This window comes from Labrus mixtus, chromosome 22 (genome assembly GCF_963584025.1).
Source record: "Labrus mixtus chromosome 22, fLabMix1.1, whole genome shotgun sequence".
Lineage (NCBI taxonomy): Eukaryota > Metazoa > Chordata > Actinopteri > Labriformes > Labridae > Labrus > Labrus mixtus.
Window position 1 is genome coordinate 20,953,679 of NC_083633.1, and position 24,860 is coordinate 20,978,538.

General features: G+C 42.5%; 1 protein-coding gene across 1 annotated transcript in view; it reads right to left on the reverse strand.

Moving 5' to 3' along the window:
- Positions 1–5,747: 5,747 nt before the first annotated feature.
- ptprb (protein tyrosine phosphatase receptor type b) overlaps positions 5,748–24,860 on the reverse strand; it is a 282,274-nt gene continuing 263,161 nt past the window's right edge. The window contains exon 41 of the transcript XR_009666040.1: positions 5,748–5,759. The gene's annotated coding sequence lies outside the window, so the exon portion shown is untranslated. The remainder of the gene's footprint in view (positions 5,760–24,860) is intronic.

The following is a 24,860-nucleotide window of genomic DNA, read 5'->3' on the forward strand; positions in this document are numbered from 1 at the left end:
TGTTTTGATTCATTGCATGTTTCTCTTTCTTTGGATTTTCAGCCTGGGGTGAGGATAGCGTTTTCCACTTTTCAAACCTGGGTACCTAAATCTCTCTCTGGCTGTCGGATGAATCTCTCAGACAGACACATAGACAGAGGGATTTTTGGAGGACAAAATTGGATTTTATTCTTAATACTGCAGCTCTGTCAAACTTAAGTCTGAAGCCTCCTCTCTTTCTCGCTCTCTGTCGGCTCCTGCTGAGGCGTCGGACTCGGAGAGAAGTCCTTCAGGGGAGGATTTACTCACAAACATATTTATATGCAAAGCTGGCACAAACTCTGTGGGGAGAAATTTCAGAGAAAGAGTCTTTGTTTTTTCGCTCCGGGGCCGTCGGCGTTACTGAGGCGACCGAACAAAGAGGGAGTTACATGAGACAGAAGAGAGCAGAATAAAGACATCAAAAACACCGAAATCAGAGCGCAGTCAAATAATGAAATGTCAGAGGGATTTTCATTGTTAATAAAGGAGGCAATTAAGTGCCAATTAATCTGTCTTCAAAGCTGATCGGGGTGTTACTGTGTTTCTAAAACTTTGTCAGGCAGCTGTAGCTTCTTCTCCTTCTTTTGGGTGTTTTATCTTCACACCCCTCCTTCCACCCAGCTTCACAGCTTGTCCTCCCCCTATTACCATTAGAGAACACACAGAGCTCATTTAAAGTCGTTATTTTAGGTTATTTCTAATTTAGATCTTCAGATATTGGGTTACTTTGTCTTTGGAGTGCCTCAGGGTAGGACGCCAGGCCCACTGTTAAATCCCATTAATGTGTCAGTAGCATCACTCACACTGACGTTTAATGACCAGCACGTCCTTCCCCCAGAAAAGACAAAAGGTTTGTATCCAGTGAGACTCATAAAGTTAATGTAGAAGTTGTTTTTTTAACCTTAAATAATCAGTTTTACCCCTCAGCATGTGCTTAAGAAAACAAATATAGGTGTTAAAGGGTACCTGGATATAAATACTACAAAAAGAGAGAGATAAGGTGAAGTCAAGAGTTTGATCACTGCAACAATAAAGCCTTAGTAATGATGCATAACTTTTAATAATAATAACTTTATTTATAACACACCTTTCAATAACAGAGAGTCAAAAAGTGCTTTACAAAAGCAAGAAAACAAAAACATCAACAATATACAAAACCGATGAAGCAACAGCAAGTTTAAAGCAAAGAGGTCTGCAGTTGAAGTTGTAGAAAAGAGTCAACAGTTCCCACAGATCTTAGACCCCAAAGGCAGATCGTTCCAAGCACGGTCTTCCTCGGTCTCGGGCCAAAGGAAGTCGGTTCTTCTTTGACCAAGTTTAATTAAAACTTAACTTGTAGATTATAAATCGTCCTGTTAAGAGCCTACACAGGATTAACAGAAAACATGACCTTCTCGGTGGAGGTAATTGGCAATTAAACAAGGAACAGCTGAGGCTTATAGGAATAAATGTTCATCAAACGCATCCTTTGGGAAATATAAACGGCCGTACCAAATTGTATCCTGATCAGTCCAATAGTTGTTGAGATTTTTAAGGTTAAAGGATCCGTTGGTTGTCCCAAATCGTTGGGGTGTACCCTCGGGAAAACAGTGACAGTTTGTGTGAATTTCATGACAATCCATCTAAAGACTGTTGATGCATTTTAGTCTGGAACAAGATGGTGGACTGACGTTCAAAACAACTTTCACTTTCTTTTGTTAAAGCTTTATTTTAAAACACAATGGACAAAGACTCTGTTATCTAAGAATCAAATCGAATTCACAATCCCGAATAATCCACGACCAATCCGTTATCAGCCGTCCACAGTTCCCTCCAGTGGCTCGCTGTATGTGTTCATGATGATAAACTCTGCACAATAACAGTCTCAGCTTCCAATCTGCTCACACAAAAAACACAGAAAAACACACCAGCTGGATGTGTCTGTTAGCTTTGGAGGGAAGAAATACCAAAAAAAAAAAAAACGGGGTTTGATATGGTATTCTGTGATTATGCAAATGACGAGAGTACATAAGGGAGTACGTGACCCAAATATGAAGAGAATACTGATGAGCTTAACCACTGGCAGCAGATACTTGACACCTCCACATGCTGTATGACTGAGAAAATATATCTGGAAGATAGATTATAAATACCCCCGGATCTAAATATAGAGAGATGAACTAAATAAACGGACCGTCAGCCCGGGGACACACTGAACATTTAAAAGAACAAATATTACACTTTGAATTGACTCAACCTTTACTTCTGTATTCCTTTCGTTTCTTTGGAAAGAAAATGTGTCGCTGTGTGAACATGATTATCGAGCTACTTTTTCATCTTTGCACAATAGCGGTGGTGAAAATATTAAGGAATAGGAATTCATATTTATATCCGACCATTACTCCGACTACCTTCCTGTCTTCGGTGTCTTTAAGAAGTACTTCCTCAATCTTCATGTTTGTAGTTTAAACCCATGATTTACTCAATGACCTTGAGTCCAATGTCAATGATTTGGAGAATGCAGATGTTAAATCGTGAGCTCCACTTTGGTGTTGATTTAAATTGAGCTCTTTATATTTTCCCTTCCTGACAGAAAGCACACGTTTCATATATGTTCCCCCTCACACACAGTGTTTGATTTCCTTGGATCAGAGAGCTGTTGAAAAGGACAACAGAGAGGGGGAGCTGGGATTCCTGTTCATTACAATGTGTTTCCACCAGGCTTTATAAATAGAGTCAGAGTGGAGGGTTGGGTGGGGGTGCTGTGGTGGGTGGGGGTGCTGGGAGGAAAAACAAATCTGGATCAGGCTGAGAGAATCGTTTTGAGACGCTACAGGCGACTTTCAGACTGAAGGATGGAGATGTTCGCTCCGTCTCACATCGTTGAACACGATGGCATGGAGCTGTGAGCGCACAGAGAGACCGGCAGCCATCCAACCAACCATTATCCATCCAACTGAAGAACTATCCATCGATCTATTTTCCAAACACTATAGAGCTAAGAAAAATTATACAAATAATCAAAGACTAACAAAATCATTATAATGAAATAAATTGCTATTGATTCACCCGTCTACCCAAAACAACCAATCATAGAACATCCATCCACTGGAACAAGTTATAATGAAATAACAAGAATATAAACATGGGATAAGGAAACGTGTGCAGAGTCAATTTTCAATGGATCAAACCATCCATTTGTTCAATAAGAGCATCATAGTTCACTATATCCCTCCATCCATTGGTCTGAAATATCAGTCCAACAATAGAACAATGAATCCATAAAACCATCTGTCATCCTATCTTGAAATAAATAAAGATACATTAACATTTTATATCGTGTCTATAAAACAAACCTGTTATCTTTAAAGCAAATTAAAACAAATATCACACTGATGTGAAACTAGGTTTAGTGCTAACAGCAAACAGTGAAGTCAGTTTAACAGAACTGGTTTGTGTCGATACTTTAAAGGCTTTATATGTGATTTTTTGATCCAGCAGATGTCGCCCTTGAGAACCAGCATGAAACCAAAACAACTCGCGCTGCATTGTTGTGTTAGCATGCTAATGCTAGCGATCTTTATTCTGCTCGTATCTTCACACTGCATGTAAATTTACCTGAAATGAGCGTGATCTAGAAACACAGTTAAGCAGTGAGTACAGTATGTTATTCTTCTTTTCTCTAGTCCCTCAATTAAACAACTTTTATACACGAGGGGAGGAGTCAGCCGGCCGTCCTGGCGATGTAAACAAAGTGAAGATAGGACTCTGAAAACTCTGAAAACATCACAGACAGTGGGACTCGGGTGTTACACCCATTGTAGACAGTCATGACTCACAGAGTTATTTTCAGAGGATATACTTGATTTCTATATTTAAGTGTGAAAAATCACATATAAAGACTTTAAATGTTTGTATTCATACAAAAGTTATTACACAATTATTGTTTTCTTAATTTTATCATCTTTTCTTACTCTTGTTAAGAAAGTCAATCAACCAAATTCATTTATGAATATGTAATATTTAAGTTTTGAGTTTTCTACACATCATGAATACAAACATGAACTATAACTTGTTATTGTTTTTACATCATATGAAGTCTCTTTATTCAGCTCTGTGTTCCCATGATTCCTCTGTTCTTCTTCCTGCAGGTTTCTGGTCTCCTGTTGTCCTGTGCTACAGCTCTGCAGCCAGCAGATGTCGACGTTGCAGCAGACGGTTCCTCTTCTTGTTTCAGGACTGACAGCTGCAGGCGGCGTCTCCTGCTGAGGCTGATAAATCTGAGCTTGAGGCCTCTGAGCGCCGTGATAATCAGTGCACAGAGCGGTTTGGACTGCTGAACCAAGCTTTATCTGTTTCCATCCAGAGCAGCAACATCTGAACACTCAGCAGTGCAGAGAAACAACATGAAGAAGAAGACCTGACCCGACTGTCCCGATGTCACCAACAGAACATCTTTAAAGCACCAGACGGCTGCTCTGCATGTTTATGGGAATGTTTTCATCAATGCAGTGATATCGTCGACGTTTTCTCTTTCACTGCAATCCATTTTCTGTGCAGGAAGAAAATCTACTTTTAGATCCTAAATCTTCCATCATATTTTGTTAAGAACTGCACACTTCACAGTGAAAACATTTACATCTTGTCTGATTTAAAACAGAATATTTTAAAGAACTAGTATCACATTCTTTCTTTCAATATGTGGCACACTTGGAGGGCTTTTTACACTTTCAGAAAACTCCTGAAAAGCTCCTGATATCTGCCGGAGGAGATGTTTGTGTGAACGCAAACAGCAGAATCTTTTGCTCATACTTCACCTGGAGTTTGCCCAACCAGACCTCCTGTGAAAACGGCTTCTGACTTCTCTTACTTGGTGAGGGTCTCTTTTGCTTACTCGGTAAAAAACTGGGGAAACATGTACACAATGTTCTTTATGTTCGAGAGTTAAGAATGTGGCTTCAAAGGAACATGGACACCAAAAGAAAATAATATCAACATCCTCCTGAGACTTAAAGAAAAACTTCAAAGATTATATTTTCTGCCCATGCCAGGTATGTTTTATGTACTCGATTGTCCTGCATTGCTTATATCAGAGGTGAAAAACCAATATTCATTTTGTGTTTCCTCAGCGTTAGCCTCCAAAGTCTTTGCTCTTGTCCTTAAAGTCTTTCTATGTGATTTTTCACACTTAAATGTAGAAATCAAGTATCTCCTCTGAAAATAACTCTGTGAGTCATGACTGTCTACAATGGGTGTAACACCCGAGTCCCACTGTCTGTGATGTTTTCAGAGTCCTATCTTCACTTTGTTTACATCGCCCGGACGGCCGGCTGACTCCTCCCCTCGTGTATAAAAGTTGTTTAATTGAGGGACTAGAGAAAAGAAGAATAACATACTGTACTCACTGCTTAACTGTGTTTCTAGATCACGCTCATTTCAGGTAAATTTACATGCAGTGTGAAGATACGAGCATAATAAAGATCGCTAGCATTAGCATGCTAACACAACAATGCAGCGCGAGTTGTTTTGGTTTCATGCTGGTGCTCAAGGGCGACATCTGCTGGATCAAAACATCACATATAAAGCCTTTAAACTGTTCACCATGACGACAGATCGACAGAAAAACATGAAAATAAAAGGTTTACATTTGAAACAGATAATATCTGAATCCTCTCCATGATCCCCTCTCGGCTGTTTCCTGCTACCCGGGGTCAGCTCAGCCTGTGTGATCAGTGATAAAGTGAGGAGGGGGTTTGGTGCTAAATGTTAGCAGAGCTCCAGTGACCTCCGTCAGGGACAATCAGCAGAAGAGCCCGCAGAGCGTTCGGCCCCCTCGGCTCCTGCGGCTCCCGGCTGTGCTGCCGCGCCACATTACAGAGCCTAATTGATTTTCCGTTGTAATCTCAAGGTCCTGATGACATTCTGGACTCTGCAGCGCGCCGCCGACACGCTCGCTCTCCCGACGCCAATTAATGCCGTTTCTCTGTGGCGTTACTGTCTGCACCCACAGGCAGGAGGAGAGAAAGATTCACCCCACAGCATGAAGGGTGGAAGTTTCATCCTCCATTTTATCCACTAAAATGACCCACTTACTGCTTCTTTTTCAGGGCAAGCCTCCACTTTGTTTGCTCGAGGACATTTTCGAGAGAACTACTTAAATCTAACCATCGTAAATAACTGAGTCGACCCTCGATTAATGGATCCTCAGAGGTGACTTCAAGTCGACCTTTTCTGCAAAAATGCTCAAAGTAAACCTGCAAAGTTTCAGATCAGGAGGTAAACGGATGTTGGCGTAAACCCAGGATGAGTCTGCAGAGCCCCCCTGGCAGCCCTGCAGCGTCCTGCCTGCCCTGAAGGCTTCCTGAGAGCTGACCAATCAGAAGACAGTGGACAACTTATGACCATGTACACTAAAAAAGAGGACAAATATTTCAGTTATTTGTCCCTAAAAGACATTTTATTAATCATATCGTGCTTCATCAATATATACATCAACATATTCAATTTGTGGTCATACAAAAAAAAGTGAAATCATCAAATCATCAAATATTGTCATGGAGGGAAGGACGGGAAGAACAAATCTACATTCAATGTGTCATCATTGACTCGTCTTTTATACCCCAATCTGAATGTGTCACAGTTTTACAATGAAGGTGTTTCGGATACCTGAGTGTTTACAAACAGCGGTGATCTCCACATCCTGTCTGACTCTAACACACACACACACACACACACACACACACACACACACACACACACACACACACACACACACACACACACACCCTAACATCCATCGCTGTGGAAACAGGCGATCCACCGCCTCATTAGCAGTCAGACAGTCGCACCAGGAGAACAAACGTCACGTCATGTGAATGCAGCCAAAGCACGCACACGCCAACTGATGTCAGGACAATATTGTGGTTAATCTGCTGGATAATCCTGCGGAGGGCGCCGACACAAAGGAAGGAAAACGATCAATACGGAGGAGGATGAGTCGGTGGCTTTCAGTCCAGTTGGATGTCAGGTTTTGAAAAACGTTAAATGATCGGCCGAGGGGAGGCTGCAGAGGACAGATAAGCAGCAATGAGACAAAAAGGAGGCTTCTATTAATCAGAGGACCAATGGTACGAGAGCGTGATGCATGGACACATACATGTGGATGAAAACTGCAAAGACAGCAGACAGCGAGAGGATCAGACCGTCCTCACAAAAACACACACATACAGAGACCAATATTTATGACCTCCATTAGCTTAAAGGAAGAATATGTGACCTGTTGATCCAGTAGATGTCGCCCTTTAGCTCCAGCATGAAAAACAAAAACAACTCGATCTGCATTGTTGTGTTAGCATGCTAATGCTAGCGCTCTTTAGTTTGCTCGTATCTTTTTATTTTATTTTTATTTAACCTTTATTTAAGCAGGTTGGTCCCATTGAGATTAAAAACCTCTTTTTCAAGGGAGACCTGGTCGAGACAGGCAGCAGATAAAACACAAAGTTACAGACGGAAATACAAAGAGAGACAAAGTACAATTTACATCTATGAGTCATATCTGAGAATCAGTCGTTCAAACAGCCGAGCTAAAACATCGACATCCTGTAGAATCTGCTTCCATGTCTTTCATTTTAGATTTACAAACATTTAAGGACACCAGCTCCTTGAGCTTTAAGTCATTCTGCAACAGATTCCAGGCTGAGGCTGCAGAGTACCCAGAAGCCCCTTTCCTCAATTTCTGTCTGAGCGTTTGGTGACAGAGAGCATGAAGAGGTTAACACAAAGAATACTGTCTTCACACTGCATGTGAATTTACATGGTAGATTAAAACAAATGCAGAAGGGGCAACAGACACTAGTAAGAACCTAAGAGTCACTTCAAGGTCTCTTGAACCAGATGCTAAAGGATACCTTACAACAGTGCTCTGCAGTCCTGGTTCTGGAGACCCCCGGGCCTGCATGTTTCCGACGTGTCCCTCTTCCAGTCTTTGAGAAACACTGCCTTAAAAGAAGACAAGAATGGGGGCTTCAGGGTTAGAAAAGACTCCAAAGGGTACCTTAAAGTGGCTCTAAGGGGACCTTGTTGATGCTACTGAAGCCACAGTGGGTCAAGGAGAAGCCTTCCAGAATGAACTGAAATAAATGCCCTGCTAGATCACTAAAGGCCACACGGGGGTCAGATGACCTTTAGTGCGGATCACAGAACCACCGAGCCTTCAGCTGACGGATATAAACACCATGTAAGCCTGAGCTGACTGCATTTCAGCCTGGTGAGTTTTCAACAAATGCATGCATCTTTCAGTTTGTATTAGGGCCTTGAAAATGTAAAATGTTGTTTTATAATGTGACGTGATTTCATTCTCAGTTTGAAGAATGAAGAAGATTCCTGCAGGAGGGAGCGAGAAAAAACCACAGAGGTGAAAATAAAACGACGAGTAGAGAGAGAATCAATCAGCCCGGCAGGCAGCTAACGTCACCACAGACATTTAAAGCAAACCTCCTCCATCTGCATCCACACAGGAGTGGATCAAAATGAACCAAACGACATGTCACACACTCACACACACACACACACACACACACACACACACACACACACACACACACCGCCTGATTCATCATGGCCGTCCCTGCAGGCTTTGCGGCTGAAGAGAAACCCTCTGCGGTTGTTTTTTTTATCAAGATAATGGTCCTCACCCGTTTAAAGGTGTCTCTGTGATTTATGGAAATTGTTCTCCCAGCATGCCTCTGGATTACCATCGACCGTCTCACAGAGAAGAATGACCGTATGCACGCTGCAGATAACAGAAAATACATACTTCTGTTATTCCTCTGTTGCTTTCTTTGCACTCTGCCTCCCTCAGGCTTTAATCCAGAACTCTCTCAGAACTAATCGCTGAGTTAATTGCCTTAAATCTGCATTATGTCTAATGTCCAGCAGGGGGCAGACCTCTGAGAGAGAAGTTACCGCCTGTCAGTCGAGTTATTCCCTCAGTAAACATTTTCCAAACGAGTTCATGGACTCAATCTCTGAACTCAAGTCTTCTTCAACATGATTCCCATTTAGTAAATAATGGTCCCTTTAAGAGACCAGAGAGAGGGGGAGGAGTTAGGGCGGGGCCTCCTTGTGATGGACACAGTGTTACCATGGCAAACTGTCAGTAATTAAAGAGCTGCAGCAATCGATGCATATCAACCCTTTTATTGCGACTTCCTCCAAAATGACCTTGGTGTAAAGTTGCTGCGCTGGGCTGTGATTGGAGGAGGAGGTCATGGCCCGTTTGCATGATATCAGGGAAGATCAGGGGATTTTCCAAAACAGGTCTCCAGTGTCAGAAATCCCTCTGGAGGTGTTAGCTAACAGGCAGGAAGTCACTGACACCTCCCTCACTTTCCTCGACCGCCCCTTAATCTGACCCTTACTGAAGAGATGAAATAACAAGCATCAAAACAAAACATAAAAAGGTGTATTTGGAACTATTTTCTGGCTCTAAATATGACGGGAACTATCAAACAACCTGGCCCGACCTGTATATCCATCCATCTAAAACTACTTTTCCCTTTCAGGGTCGTGGGGGGCTGGAGTCGATCCCAGCTGTCATTGGTCGAGAGACGGGGAACCCAGATTGGTCGCCGGTCGATTACAGGACTGACATGTAGAGAGAGAGACAACCAGCCACACTCACATTCACACCTACTGGAAATTTAGAGTCATCAGTTAACCTAACGAGCATGTCCAGGCTGTGGTGGCATAGAGGGACCGGATTGGATGACAAGGAGCTCAGACTTTGAGAGGTTAAGTTGAAAGTGAAAGAGATATCAGCAAGACATGATGAAAGTCTTGCTGGGAGTAACAAGAAGCGCCGAGCGTCGTCAGATCACAAACGCTCTCTTTGACTTATTCTGATATCAAAGATCTGCTGACATGTGATCGAGACCTCTTTCATTGTTCATTTGAGTCTGCGTTGATTCACCACTTTAACAGCCTTTTAATCACATATAACTGACAACAAATGAATGTTTCATGAACACATTCTTATGAACGTTCAAAATCGGAGCTTTGGTAAGAGGTATGTGGGCCGCTGTCCGCCTGTCCTGGATATTTTGTTTGAAAAGCACCAAAGAGAAAAACCAAAAAAAAAAGCCTCGGAGGATTTCTGCCGGCTGGTTTGTCCCTCCAAACATCACGCAGAGAGGAGCCTCATCTGTCAGTCTGAAAACCCCTCAGCCCTCATGTTTCCTCCCACGTCGTTCGTTTTGTTCGACGGCTCTCTCAGCAAACTGTCAGGCTTTGTTTATCGAAACGTTACCTCTCGGTTTGTGTCACATTTAAGAACTGCTTTCAGACTTTTTTTATCAGACTGCTTTAAAAAGTCAAATCTACCTGTTCATCAACAGACGAGGTTTCACAAAGAGCAGGAGCAAAGAATTCAACATTAAAGGTTCAATATGTAGGACTTCAATTATCTGAATTAATTAGAAATGGACTAAACATATGTTTTATATGTTTATGTTTGTTAAAGGCACAGTATGTAGATTCCACCACTAGGGGGCTCTCAATCAAAACAATAACTAAAGACGTTATCAGGGCTGGCGGGGAATCATGGGAGTGATTCTCCCTTCGCTCTATGCTTTAAGTCTAACACACAATCTAATTTAAAAATGTAACAGATCACTAAAATAAGTTTAATTTCTTGGGTACAAACTTTTTGACCTTTTAATATTTTTTTTTGTGCTCAAGGACGCGATTTTCCTCGCAGGCAGGACTGATCTGAAATCTCAGCTCATCAGATCCTTTAGTAAAAGGTCACTCTGGTATTCTGAGCTGAAGTATCCAAACCACACAGACACACACACACACACACACCTTCTTGCCAAATTTCCTCTGGTTTTCGTTTGCATCCTCGCTGAGCTGGAAACTTTTGTTCACTTTGGAGAAACTCTTGACGGGAGGTGAAAGGGACAGATCGGCCCTCGGGGACGAGATCTGTTTCTCCAGATTCCTTCATCTGAACCTGCAACGAGCAGTGACGGAGAGCTGACACTGCAGCCTCTCTGTCTCTTTCTGACTCCGTCTGCTCGTCAAGTCTCTTTGTGTTGTTCTTTTCTGAACACGATGAGCTTCAACGTTCGTTTCTGTGCCTCGGACAAACTGAACAACAGTCTGCTGCGGAGCTTAATTTGTTTTTTTTTGCTGCTTCATGCCTTCAACACAGGGTTACATATTGATTAAGATTTACCTTAAAGGTCAAATATTCTTTAAAATCCTCTTCTCCATGTTCCTCTAACTCTAACATGTGTCTCTGGTCTGTCTACAAACCCCCCAAAGATGAGAAAAGTCCATCCTCTCTGTCTTCTGCCTGCTCCACTTTTCAGAAAATGTGTGCTCAAACAGGCCGTTTGGAGATTTTCCCTTCATGACATCACAAAGGGCAGTAGCCCCTCCCCCAGGTGGGTGACACTCCCCCAGCTAGGTGTTTGTTCTGCCCTCTGAGTCTGCCTTCTCACCGTAAACAATACGACATGGAGAGAGAAAGCACAGAGTACACCCAAGCCCTTCCAGAGAGGGGGCGTGGTCAGACACAGCTCATTTACATATTTAAAGGTACAGACACAGAAACAGCCTGTTCTGAGCAGGGCTGAAATAGAGGGGTTTATAGACATGATCAAATACAGGATCAGAGTGGATTTAGAACAAGAGACTTCACACACATGTTGAAGAGGAGCTCTGAGACTTATTTAAACTGAAGAAGAGGAGGATATGTGACCTTTAACCTTTAGTGTGCATATACTTAATGTAAAGATGGTACTGTTGGTTTGCAGGATGTCCATGTTTGATGTTCTTTAACACGACTTTATCTTGAGCCTTGAAGGTGTGATCTCATGAAGTCGACCTCCGTATCAGAGTTATGGTAATATATGGAAATGATCCTAATTATAAGATAAGATACTATAAAGGCCTTTAATGCTTTAATTCTTCTTCTGATAACATGTGAAGTTGTGTTTCATGATATTAACATGACACCGTACTCGTGCTGCTATCAGGACTGTGTGTGAGTGCAGAGGAGGAGGAGGTACAGCGGGAGGCTCGCTCTGGGACAGCAGCTTGGTGTCCTGCAGGAGGTTTCCCATAGAGCTCTATGAGCGGTGTAAAGAGGCGGATTAGAGTGAGCGCCACTCTGAAGGATGCTGCTCTGCTTTGATGTCCCTCTCTCTGCAAACGGATCAGCCGCAAATAAAAGCACCAGAGAAGAAGAGAGAGCAGGAAGTACGGGTTTCTTCCCCCCAAACTCATCAGCAGGAGAAGAAAAAAACATGAAACAACAAGTTTCATGTTTTTCATGTGACGGTTTGTTTTTCTGGGCTCGTCCGGGCTCGCCTCTGGCACGCTGCAGCGTGTTTGGATGGCGAACAGTTGGACATGTTTCACAAAGCCGGGCGAAGATCCAAACATAAAAAAGCCAGAAGAAGAGCAGAGAGCTGCAGAGCCCACATGCAGAATTATATTTAGTGTCTGAACACAAACCTCTGCAGACTTTAACATGACCTCAGAGAAATGCAACATGATGTGTTAAATCATTTAACATCTACTTCTTAATTTAAACACAAACAATTTAAAGGCTTTAAATGTGATTTTTTTGATCCAGCAGATGTCGCCCTTGAGCACCAGCATGAAACCAAAACAACTTGCGCTGCATTGTTGTGTTAGCATGCTAATGCTAGCGATCTTTATTCTGCTCGTATCTTCACACTGCATGTAAATTTACCTGAAATGAGCGTGATCTAGAAACACAGTTAAGCAGTGAGTACAGTATGTTATTCTTCTTTTCTCTAGTCCCTCAATTAAACAACTTTTATACACGAGGGGAGGAGTCAGCCGGCCGTCCGGGCGATGTAAACAAAGTGAAGATAGGACTCTGAAAACTCTGAAAACATCACAGACAGTGGGACTCGGGTGTTACACCCATTGTAGACAGTCATGACTCACAGAGTTATTTTCAGAGGATATACTTGATTTGTACATTTAAGAGTGAAAAATCACATAGAAAGACTTTAACTCAAATATCGGACACTTTGACTTCCTCACATTGTCCAATCAGACTCTTTACTTTAGCTTAACCCATTTTTTAGTTTTGGACTTTAAGCTGGAGGCTAATCAGAAATCACCTCCGAGTTCAGGGAACACAAACAAGCACAGAGGACGTTAAGGTAACCTCCTCCTCCTCAGCTCGTATTCATGTGAGTTTAAAGACTTTAACATCGAGGGCTGACAGCGGAGGAGTGACAGGGCCACTTCATTCAGAGATGCATTAGCCAAAGCCACGCAGGTTAATGCCCCTCCTGAGGATTGGAGTTCAGTCTGCAGCTTCACCTTATCGATCAGTACAGTTAACATCGTCCCCTCTGAGGCTCAATAAAGCTCCTCCACTAATCTCATCTGTGACAGCACATGATACCTCGGAGAATGACCGTCCGCCCTGATGGATCGTATGTCCCGATTCTTGACACGTCGGACCGTGTGTGCGGTGCGTGTTTCCCGTGAAGGACGCTCCACCGTGCGGCCTCTGAAGGTCGAACGACATGATTTATCAAAGTCATGGAAGGGACTTTCCTCGCCCCGCTGACAGATCAGTGAAATATGTCGCTCTCTCTGAGCGCACGTCAAGAGGAGAATTTATTCAGCCTCTTTTAGATCAATATTTACAGTAAAATAAATCAGCGCGGTCTACGAGGAGACACGACGACGCTGGGAGATTAAAAAGAAATAAAAAAATCACTCTCAGCGTAGAAAAGATGCTAAATGCTAACACGTGTCTGCATGATGTTCAGCAGGTAAAATGTTGTGCACCATCCTTTATTAAAGCAGCAGCAATGTAATATTAGCTACATGCTAATGTGCTAATGGAGGGGACTCCATTCTACTTAAGATGCTGCATTAAGAGGATCGTTCTGACCTGGAGCATTCAGAGGAAACTCTCCGGACATATATCGCTCTTCCCTTCATGTCAAACATCTGTGCAGCGTTCGGACCACATTGTTTACGCCCTCTCTCGTCAATGGCCGTCTGAAATATCTCTGTTCATTTTAAAACTTTTTTTTTTATTGTGATAAGGTGAAAAAGTACAAAACAAAAATGTGCACATAGACATGACAATTAAAGCAACGACAATTACACAAAAACAGGCAAAACAGAAATAAACAAAACAAAATCAAAATACGCAAAAAACATTATCAAAGATAAATACAGTTAAAGTGCATATATAATAAAAGGCAAGTAGTAAGTTGAGGTAGTGTATAAGAAAAGTGTGAATGTGTGTGTGGCAGTGTGATGCATTAAAGTGAGTGAGAAAAATAAACAGAAACAAAATTGAAGATAATTGAGAGGAAAATAAAAAAAAATAATAATAATAATATGTATATATGTGTCAACATTAATGGAAATAAGAACATTTTACATATATTTATATATATAGAAATAATAAAATAAAATGTTCGGTGTTAATGTGGTCCATCATAAAAAGGAGGAAAAGAAGAAGAGAACAGGAAAAAAAAAATAATTTTGGATTTTCAGTGGGGCGATGTGAACATGCACTGAAACATTCCTGGCTGCTTCAACCACTCAGGTGGACGAGAGGTCGACCTCTGCTGGAGCTCCGCCTGCACCCTTTGAATGTCGTCCAACCTAGGACGCATCCTTGACTTTGAGCAACACCCTCTGATATCATCTCCACCTCAGATTATCAGATCCTAAAGAAGAAATTTAATTATGAACTCCCTCATTATATCTGCCTGAAGGGAACATACACTCTGCTCTCCGACTCTGAGGTTAAAAATAACCTCATGTTTAATCCATCAGAGCTGGAATCAATCAGGAGTAATTTGAGACAGAAAACGAGAGTTCAGGTGGAGGCAGCTGGAGTCTAATTAAATCAGCTCGTTTGATGAAGCGCTTTAATGAAAAGACAAGCAAGAAATCAACGCCGTTAAAGTGAGAAAACAAGACAGAGAGAGTGTGATTACAGAATCCTCCTGTTTTAAGCATCGATCCTCTCCGTCCCTCTCAGAGCTCAGGTGGGCTCGTGAAATGGCAACGCAGGGATCACGGCGGTTGAGCTGCGCCTGGAGGACCCTCTGGTGTGCTGCCTCCTGGTCCACGGACACCCCGGGCCACGCTTGACCCTCGCCAGGGAGGACGACAGATGGTCAGGTTTTCCCACAACAACTCGCAGGCTCGAGCTAAATGCCAAACGTGGTCGTGCACAGAGCGATCAGAGATACAGACGGAGCAGAGAGTCCTGAGGCGCTCTCAGATTCAGGTTAACGCTCAGAGAGGAAGAAATGAAGGAGACGAGTTTACAGAGAGAAACGTCTGCAGGTTACAGAACAGAAGAGAAGAGATGTGTTGGTTTGTGTTTGATGGCACAAATCAACATTTTAGGGACCCTGTCAAAAATGATGTCGCTACTAATGCCATTATGCTACATAATGACGTAAAAAAACCACCTGAATTTACCTTAACAAATGTTCCAAAGCTTTATTTAAAATGTCCTCATGACAGAGACAGAGAGGACAGGGAGGAGAGGAAATGTAATAAAGCCAAATGTGTGCAAGAAAGCATCAAAGACGGATATTTTATACTTCAAAGAGAAGCTGTATTTGCATATATTCACACTGGAGTCTCTTATTAATGTGTGTGTGTGTGTGTGTTTGTGTGTGTTTGTGTATGTGTGTGGTCTGTGACACACTGACTGAACCATCTGACTCAGACGAGGGACGCTTAGAAGCTGCTGCTGAAACATCTGTTGGGTTAGGGTTACATCCTCTGTGTTCTCTTTGAGGGAAATTTACAACTTTTCTTAAAGATTTTGGAATTTAAAGAAACACTACAACAATCTGCAGAGGCATAAAGAACTTTGTACTGTACACCTTATCTAATACAATTACAAAATACCTTAAAGGTCACATATCCTCCTCCTCCTCTTCAGTGTAAATAAGTCTCAGAGCTCCTCAAAACATGTGTGTGAAGTTTCTTGTTCTAAATCCACTCTGATCCTGTATTTGATCATGTCTATAAACCCCTCTATTTCAGCCCTGCTCAGAACAGGCTGTTTCTGTGTCTGTACCTTTAAATATGTAAATGAGCTGTGTCTGACCACGCCCCCTCTCTGGAAGGGCTTGGGTGTAATCGGTCTTTCTCGTTCCATGTCCTATTGTTTACGGTGAGAAGGCAGACTCAGAGGGCAGAACAAACACCTAGCTGTGGGAGTGTCACCCACCTGGGGGAGGGGCTACTGCCCTTTGTGATGTCATGAAGGGAAAATCTCCAAACGACCTGTTTGAGCACACATTTTCTGAAAAGTGGAGCAGGTAGAAGACAGAGAGGATGGACTTTTCTCATCATTGGGGGGTTTGTAGACTCGATATGTTGAACAAATCTTGCACAGACCACAGTTGTTAGCATGTGAACAGCTTGTGTTGTTTCTTGAGCATTAGCATTAGCTTTAGCTCCAACAAAGCGAGCTCGTCATCTCGTTCAGTAAAACACAACCCTCCTCACCAACAGCGTCTGACTAACATGTGCTGAAAAGGTCCCCGCCGTGAGCTCAATAACGGGTTATCTCATTTTATAATCATGAAAAGTGTTTCGATCAGGGAACATTAATCCTGTATAATAAACAAAACATTCAAACACGAGGTCATGACCTCCGTGTCCTCAGAGGTCCTGAGTTCAGTCTTGAGTTCATTTTTAGTCTCACCTAATCACCCCTCGTTTAAACTCAGCTAATTGAGGGGAAATAAACTGCAGGGTGTGTCGTGTTTTCTCAGGAAAGGACACTTTGGAAAAAACAGCCACTCGCCTGCTTGTTTAAGGAAATGACACGGCGGCCATGTTTGCCCTCTGTGCCTGCGTACATGGAGCTTATTTATGCTCATTATGTTTTTTTTCCATTGAGGTCTGAGCTCGGCTGCAGAGCTGCTGACCGCCTGCCAAATGTGCGCCCTAGTTGCAGTTGGCAGCACTCTTGCGGCTGCAGTCCAATGTACACAGAGCACCTGTCAGCCTGGACGGGACAGTACCTGTTTTATACACCTGTGAGGAGGTAAATGCACATACACAGAGAGGTCTTCAGTGTGTAAACTGTGACGGTCTACTGATGGGAAGAAGCTGGAAGAGATAATGTAATCACTTTAAGCCTTAATATCATGTAAACCGATGAGTTTTATAAACATTCAGCCCGTACAGTTGAAGAGAGAAATGAGATCTAGAGACACAAACTGTTTTTGTACCAGGATGTAAACATGTTTATTTCTTCTGTAAAGATGGACATTTTAACATAGAGCTCTATGGGGACTGACTCACTGCAGGAGACAGACTCTAGTGGACACTGGAGGAACTGCAGCTGTAAAGTTAGACATTTTAACATAGAGCTCTATGGGGACTGACTCACTGCAGGAGACAGACTCTAGTGGACACTGGAGGAACTGCAGTTTTTTGGTTCTTCCTAGCGTACATGTTTCCGTCGCGCTGCAGGTTCCTGCTGTCATGTATTTAAACCCTGAGAGCTCTGGATTGGTGTGAATATCTTTTCATCTACAGCACAAAACATCTGTGATGCTTTGTTTCATGAACATAAATTAACACATCAAAGAGCTGCAGTACGGTGTTTGTGATGACCCGATCTGTAACATACATTTACATTTGACATCAAACAGCTTCCTTCATGAGAGGCTAATTTTAGATTATACCTGTCACTCTGAATAAACAAAACATAGGTAAATGATTTCTGGAATAAAACTCTAATTTACATAAATTAAAAGGCGTCTTAATACGGGTCAAATATATCTTTAAATCCAGTTAAATCCAGCCATACAATCACTTCACTATTTCCCATGTGCTCACCCTCTAGCCCATATTTACCTCAAACCTCCACCTGGCAATTTGAAAAGGGGACCACCTCAGTGAGCGCCCGTTTGTAATTACATAATGTTCTCCAGCAGCAGAAAACACACGTTTATATTTCCAGAGGGATTCACTCGGACTTACAGCACTTTCTAGTAAAACAGTTTCAGCTCGAGTGCATCACACACTGATAACCAGCTAAGTTTAGCTAGGTGCCGACTCGAGAAGCAGCAGTGACAGTTTTGTGTCAGTAATGTCGGTCAACAATAGAGGACTATTCTAAACTATAGGGAGTTGATTTCGGTCATATTCACGAGATGTCGGGAAAGTAAGCAATGTTATTAACAAGATGAATACGTTGAGATCTTGGGAAAACCATCCACCCATTTTCTTCTGCTTATCTGAGGTCGAGTCGCGGTGGCAGCAAGCCCAGTAAGTCAACCCAGCTCCTCCTGGGGGGATTCAGAGGCGTTCCCAGGCCAGACGGGATACATATTATCCCTCCAGCGAACTCTGGGTCTGTCTTCGGGTCTCCTTCCAGTTGGGCATGCCCAGAAAACCTACAAATGGAGGGGTAAAGGAGGCATCCTAATCAGATGCCAAAACCATTTCAGCTGGCTCCTTTCGATGTGAAGGAGTAGCAGCTCTATCTAATTTTATGTGTTGAGAAATAGTGAATCGGAGCAAATGAAGGTTTGGTCAAATACTAAACATTCTGACTTCTTGTACTTCCTTTTTCAACTTTTTCAAGCGTATAGTTCAACCTTTTATCCATTAGCCAAACTTTTATGAATTATTGAAACCACTTACCCTTCTTTTTCCTCACTGCTTCAACCATTAATCACTTACTTTTAACCAGCTGTTCTGCTGATTATCACTGTAATCACAGATGCAGACAAACAACAAAACAGAACAACTTGGTCATAAAGAAAGAGATGCTAACATTACAGGAAGTGTGAGGTGAAGGAATGGGGCGGAGACTGGTTTAAAAATGATTAACAAAGAAAAAGAAAAATAAGACGAGAGGACCGACAATAGAGCCCTGAGGGATGCCAAAATCACAACTCACAACTTAACTCACACAGAGCACTCTCACAAACATCGAACTGGCACAAAATGCTAAATTAAACAACAATATGGTCAAGGCTGTAACAATCTGAAGTGTAACCCTTGTTGGTAAGAGACTTACCCTACCCTACCATTTTTAGCCATTTAAACTATTCCTCCATCACTTATAGCGAACTGTTCCCCCCTCTTTGGTCTTGCCCTTCAAGCACAGGTTGTTGAGATGAACAGCTGGTGCAGAATTTACTGGTATAAACAAGCCGCGTGATTCTGTAAGTTTCAGGCGGTGGAGGTTTCCTCTCTTCGGCATACCCTGCTGTAACACTACAGTCAGTGTGAGCCATCATAAGGCCGGAGTATATTTTTATTTCAGATGTTCTTTATTCTCCAGCTGTCAGAGTGTCGATCCTCACACATTATCGCCCTCAGACTCTATAACAGGCTGTCCTGCTCTCTGAAACGCACTGAAACCCTTCAGCTTCAACAACAGGCTCCGTCGTCACCACACTGGAACTTTTTTTCAAGACAGATTTTCTTCACGGGTTGGGCGCGCTGATAAAAATAGCCTTACTGACCAATGAAAGCCGTGTTTGTGCCAACCGTCGCCTGCCACCCACCAGCACAAGTCCCAGACACCTGCTCGCCTACAGTTTGTTAGTGTGTTGTCAGGTAACCAGCAATCCCTCTGTCAGGAGGGGCGGGGCTTTAATGAGATGGGGGCAGATAGGGGTTGTCTTGTTTACCATTATTGAAGAGGCAATAAGAGATCCATGCCTTCTCATAGCTTTTCTTAGTCAGCTGTGGTTTTCACTAAATTTGTTCTGCCTTCAAATACAGACGACATGTTTTCTCTAAAAGGAGGTCAGATCACGATGATTGTTTTTTTGTAATCCAGGAAGTGTTTGGATTTTGTACACTTTTGCCTGCCATGTTGACGTGAATATGACGTCAAGTCAGCAAGCCGGGGATCTAATTCTTCCCCGAGTTGCAGAGTTGTTGTTCTGACCTTTTCCAACTTGGATACTTATTTTTCCTACGTTTCCAACATCACATGAATGCAGCATGTGGCAAATAGTTAAACTGTTGCAACTGTTGCTCGTCAATGTCATTCTCCAATCGAAATGGAAAAGAGGCGGGACTTCTGATATCAGCTTCGTCATCAACAGTGGTGGAGGAGAAAGTCATCCTGTTACAACTCAAGTCATGATTTCATTTACTGTCTTAACTACAATAGAAAACACACTCTGGACTTATTGTCTTTGACATGAATGTGCAAACATGCAAAAACACAGCTTGTGGTGTGTTTTGTTATTTATCGTTCTCTCATTCAGCATTTCTGTCAACATGAAATAAAGCATGCTGTTCGGAGCTTTCTCTCCGACCTGGTGGCAAATTCTGTGTGACCAAGTGAAGGATTGTAGTCTGGGGCTGTGTGAAAATGTTCCACCTTGTAACAGCGCTGTCCACCTTCAGGCCCCTTCTTGTTTTTAAAGGGGAAAGTCAGAGTTTGTTTATGTTGGAATCACATCGAGCATCATCCAGCTGAGGGATATTTTCCACTTGTTTGAAAACTAAATAACTGCTGAAGATGGAGAGCTGCGTATTTTCTGCCTTGTGGACATTTCTCAGTGGACCATCAGACGCTAATCAACATTGTCTAAGCACAAATCCTACAAAAAAGAGATGCTTATTGGCCGGATATTAGACACAGTATTAGTCATGTTAGGAGGCTTCAGTTTGGCACTAATTACTTCCAGATGTGTGTCCTCCTGCTCGGCTCGAGTGGGCCTCCAGATTTACCTCGAGAGTTTGAGTCTCTCCTCTGTGAAACCTCAAAGAGAAGAAGAAGAAGAAGAAGAGGAAAGAGTGAGTCGCTTCCAAAGCTGCTCCCCGTGCACACAAGCTTCTCTCTCTCTCTCTCTCTCTGCTTTGATGAGGGTTCAGAAACCTGAGAGGATTTCTCGGCGTTGACACAGAAGATTTGCTGGAGTAAGACACGCGTTTGTCTCTGGTGTGTGCTGAACAAGATCACAGAAACATCTGATTCATACTGTACAGAGCAGGAAGGGGAGGATCAGCGTGCATATATGTTTTTTGGAGACCTTTATTTAACCCGGCTGTGTCTAATGGGACGTTTCCACGCTTTGTTTGTGCAGCCAGCTCCCAGCAGAGGGGGGGTTTCTCACAGGAGGACAGAAACGGCACACCACAGATTATTGTCTTCTTAAAGGGTTATTCTGGTATCTTTAAACATGGGACTTTTTTAAAGACTCATTTGTACAAAGAGTTTTGGATTTGCTTCAGTAGATTTGAGGCTGCAGCAGTGAAACAGGCTGCCACTTCAGACTCAATTTTTTGTTTTTTTGGTTGAAAGTGAGAGACTCAGCTTCACGTTACAAAATCATTTCACTGACTTTTGAAATGAAGCAGGAACACAAGATTCAGTTCCACACTTTTCCCTCGACATACATACTTGGGAGCAGATCTGTGTTCATCATCATCTCGCTCAAAGTCACTTCAACATTTAATCCTGAGTAATGGAGCCATGAAACACTCGTACACTGATCGAGTCTGCATGGTTACAAATCCTCTTTTTCATCAACTACAAAAATTCCAAAATGGAACATGTGATCCAATCTAAGCCTCTGTTGTACCTTCATTTGTCATAGTGCTGTCGATGCAGCAGTGTGACTGGTGGCAGATCAATGAATCATTTAATCATTGACTGAATTATCTGATCAGTGTTGCACGGGAAAGCCACAACGATGTACCGAACACTTCAATGATTAACACATAGGTTTGTCTGACTTCCTGCTGTCTGTTTGTTCTGCAAATTCCTTTTATAACCATCCTGTGACTTTATGGACATTACTGATTAAATATGCAAACATCACTCATCAGGCCTCTGTTGGAAACACACACAAGCTTTTTATTGGCCGCCTCCCAGTGGCTCATTTATGTAAAGTCTGCCAGATAACAGTCCTAAAAAGGACCAACACGCCTGGGCAGCATTTCCCTAAAAAAAATGTGTGTGGGTGTGTGCGAGCGGGCTTCAGGAGGTTTGTCAAACAGAGAACGCTGTGTGTGCATCCTGATGAAACAACCGAAACAAATGAAATCTTTATGAGATCGTCTAATAAGACAAATGAGCAGACAAACTGCGGCTTTGACACGTTTCAGTCTCAAATCGCTCATATTTATTTATCTCATCAGTATCAGTGCCAAAAAAAGTTGAGTCTAAGACAGCTATGCTCCTGCCACAGGAAATGAACCGGTCAGAACTCGTCCATTTTCACTTTTAGCAACTTTTATTAAAGAAATGTCCACAGCTTTACACAAGCTTTGTTTTTCAGCCTACACACACCTCTGTGTCTTCTTCACTGAGCCTCCCTTAAAGGGCCAGTGTCTTAATCTTAAAAGGTACATAAAACACACAGTATTTACTGTTTACTCTTAGAAATGTAAACTAACTTAAATACTTCTGGAAATTAAATTAGTTTAACTTGACACACTGATATAACAAAATGACAGACAAAAAATATGAAAATATGAAAAAGTGTTACATGTGCATGATCAGAGTGGTTAGAAGGTAAAATGTTCTCACATCGCTAAAGCAAATTAATAAAACAATAAAAGCCAGAGTCTGGAATGAAAATGCAAATAAAAATTGATAAAAACATGTCAGCCTTTTCTTTAAGGTAAACAAAACACCCTGTCATGTTGCCTCCTGCACATCCACGCCTAACATTTCACAAAGTGCTATAAGATGAGATTACACTTTAGAGAGCCTACAGAAACACAGACAAACAAACAAACAAACAAACAAACAAACAAACATGACTGTGGACCAGAGTGAAACACTGAACAAATGTGTTGAAACCAAACAGACCCTCATCCACTTCACATAATCAGCATTCTGGTTGCGTTAAATGTCTGCAGGCCTCCGTGCATTCAAAACATCATCTAGATTCAGAGCAATTTGTTTTATTTGAACAATTTTCTGTGAGATCTTGCGTTAAATTGACTTTGACTGCAGAACAGCCGAGCCGTGCCGTTTCACTCCTCCAATCCTGAGACTGAGATCATGAAGAGGCCGCGTGATGTCAGGAAATAAAGTGGCTGCAGTGAAAGACGCTCCACTGCATACCAGCAATCACACTCTGAATATGTGTGTGTGTGTGTGTGTTCATGTGTGTGTGCTCATGTACATGCATGTGCTCAGAGCGGGCAGGGGGGGGGGGGGGGGGAGTGGTTCACGGTCTCACTTTCAATCTAAATGGTCATTAATCATGTCACGAGCTGCAGCATCACTCTGGAGTCTTTTACTGGTTTCTGTGTTTTCTCCCTCAGAGACTCTCAGATCAATAACACAACACACACACACACACACACACACACACACACACACACACACACACACACACACACACACACACACACAACATCATACAACACATACAGAGGTACAAAACACACAATCATGCTGCTGCAGTTCAGAAGCTCTTTTGGGAGTACTGATATGTACAGTAGAGGAGGTTCCTGGTTGGTCTAAATGCTGCAGGAAGATAGATCAGTTTTCAGTGAATAATTTCCAGGAAAAATCAGAATCAAGTACATTTACACATAAAGGAATTTGTCTTGGTGTATTGGTGCTAAACAATTAACAAGGAAATAAAGCAGAACTAGAAACAACTTAAATAATACAGAATAAGAAGATATTACAATATATGAAATATAATTTAAAAATGTAAAATAAAAAACACAAAATGTACAAAATGTGCAATGTAGGAGCTGTGCAGTGGACTATGAGAAAACAAATCTTAGTGTGTGTAGCTACTCAGTGGCCACTAATTTAAAATATAGTTTGCATGTTGTTTACATCGGTTGTGTCTGAAATAATGTCTGAACTCTGACTGGGTGAGGGGTGTTGTGAACCGGGTCTGCACCATTGTTTCTTTAGAGCTTTATTCCTGTTTGCAGCTGTCTTCATGGGGAGCACCAGTCCAATCAGAGGTTAACCAGGTGTTTACCTCTGGAGGGCTGCGAGCGGAGAGGAAAACCACTGCAGCCAATTACCCCGACTGACGGACAGAGAGAGAGCTGCAGCAGAACGTCAGATCCGGGAGGCGCACTCACTGTTAATCAGTTTTTCTGTGCTGTGGTTCATTCAGTATAATGATCCTGTGAGAGCTCTGACCTCAACACTGTGAACTTCAAACACAATGCAGGAATATTCTGCAGATATTCTAGAGTACAGGAGGATGTGGATGTTGTGACAGAGGATGTTTCATATCCAGGCAGAGTTCAGGTCTGTCTGTTTGAGTTAGCGAGCGTCCTGATGTGATGAGCTGCTCTGATAAAAGGAGATGAAGTGACACGCTCGCTCCTGAGATAAAATCATGTCTGAGAGACCGACAGTTCTGTCCTGAAGATAATCAGCTGGGTCTGAACACAGTTATCAGTTTGTTGTGATAAATGTTTTCAGTCTCAGGTTGATGCTCTGTCGTCCACTGTTCATGAGGGAGGTGGATTTATCCTGCTGATATTCTGATAAATATTTATTAACTATTATTGAGAATGTTCATTCTGATCAAACGTTACTCACATTTCTACTCGAGTGAGAGTTTTTTGGCGGTGTGACAGCGTGGAGGCTTTTCAGCGTTCGTCATCTGAGCCGCTGTATTGTTGTCCCTGCAGAGAGATGAGCGGCAGGAATGATCGGCTTCTGCTGGTGTGTGTGTGTGTGTGTGTGTGTGTGTGTGTGTGTGTGTGTGTGTCTATACTTAGAGGACTGACTGCATGCTGCACCTGTCCCCCACCCATCAGCCCCCACACCAACCACCCAGTTCCCCGAGAGGAGAAAAACTGCTTATGCTGGAACTACAAATCCTGTTTAG